This window comes from Suncus etruscus, chromosome 4 (assembly GCF_024139225.1).
Source record: "Suncus etruscus isolate mSunEtr1 chromosome 4, mSunEtr1.pri.cur, whole genome shotgun sequence".
Taxonomy (NCBI): Eukaryota; Metazoa; Chordata; class Mammalia; order Eulipotyphla; family Soricidae; genus Suncus; species Suncus etruscus.
Genome location: NC_064851.1, coordinates 165,797,140 through 165,799,031, shown reverse-complemented (window position 1 = coordinate 165,799,031; position 1,892 = coordinate 165,797,140).

Below are 1,892 nucleotides of genomic sequence, written 5' to 3'. Positions count from 1 at the left end.
AAGTGAATGTAACTCTCTCACAGATCTCCTTTTCTCTCCTTCTGGGTTCAAGTCTGGGTCATCTCAAGACACTTCTAGTATTAGCGCCTACTCATTCAGGAGCTCTGTGTCCTCATAAGAGGCGGCTTTATTCCTTGGAGTAGAAGGTGGTGGTAGTGGGTGGTCAAAAGGGTATTTTGGTATGTATGTCACTGATATACTTTCCAGTGTCCAGACAGTAACTCTGTCCTGATCCACTTGCCTCCTTCCTCCACATTTTAGTTTTCAGGTACACATTTAAAAAAAGAAAGGAAGGAAGGAAATAAGGAAATAAGAAAAGAAAGAAGAAAAGAAAGAAAAAGAGAAAGAAAGAAGGAAGAAAGAGAAAGGAGAAAGAAAAAGAAAGAAAAGCAAGCAAGCAAGCTTATAGATGATTTCAGCTTATCTGTTGTACTTCTTTCTGTCATTGAGACTTTTACCTTGGAGTGTCTACCAGGTCTTTTATTTGTGACTCTGATCTGCCCTTTTAATGTGGAGCCACTAAATTATTCAGTAAACATTGGATTGTTAGCTGTTTTGGTGTACAGTCTTCATTGTAGATCTGCGTATTCATCCCTGCTGATACAGAATCAGTGCCAAGCTGTCTCTCAGAAGAAAGAAAATATTTGTGAGGAAAGCAAATTGTTGTAAAGAGGGCCTAAAGAAGTCAATCAAATGATAAGACCCCATTAAAATAATTTTTACAAGTGAATAGAAATGAAAATCTTTCATAGGGCTGTCTTTATCTCCTTATCACTGATAAAAATGACTTGAAGTCAGTCAGTGAATGATATGGTAGTTAGTGGATGAAAATATCCATAGGTTAATTGAAATATGAAAATATCCATAAGTTAGTTGGGGTCGAAGTGATACAATAGCATGTACAGTGATTGCTTATACAACCCTCTGTTAGATCCTCAGCACCACTTATTGTTCCCCTCAACATGGCCCAGTATGAGAGATCCCTAAGCACTGTTGAGTAGGATTCAAATATTATATACAGTAAATTTCAACAGATCGATTCTTTATGTTTACATTTTGATGTGAATTTACTAATTAATTTTAAGTTGTCTATAAACCATGGAACTTTTCAAATTTAATTATTTGAAGGTTTCAGATTATTTGAAGATTATTATTCAGATTATTTGAAGGATTCAATCAAATGGTACATTTGATTGCTTTTGGCTATAAACTAAGATTAGATGAACCCCAACTGTTTGCATGGATCATAAAATACTTTACAGGGGAGTGATCTGATCTGCAGTAAGACTGGATCATGTTCACTATTTCAAATTTTGCATATTTATTTTAATTTTTTAGTAAGACTTTATAGAAAATAGTGTTGTCTATAAAGTCAATAGTCTTGATGTTAAAATGATGTGACTAGTAGAGGATTATAAAGTGTCCCAACTGTTTTGAGAGATGTCTCATGTTTTGTGGGAGTCTGTTTCATTAATTACAAGGAATATTTTTCATAATACCAGGCTTCGGTCAGCTTTTCTTTGTTCCTTTTATGAGACATTTTTTCTTTTTTGGTTTTTTGAGCCACACCCAGTGACGCCCAGGGGTTACTCCTGGCTATGCACTCAGAAATTGCTTCTGGCTTGGGGGACCATATGGGACACTGGGGGATCGAACCGTGGTCCATACTAGGCAAGTGCAGGCAAGGCAGGCGCCTTACCACTTCTGCTACCACTCCAGCCCCGAGACTATTATTTTTATCAGTTGGTGAGAAGCAACCAATTTTACTCTATGAAATATATAGTAATATACAATTAAGTTGTCCAGACATATTTTATTAAGAATTTTGAGTCATTGTAGGTATATTTTCCCTCCGAAGTCAAGTAGTCAAAATTATGATTAATTATGATCTC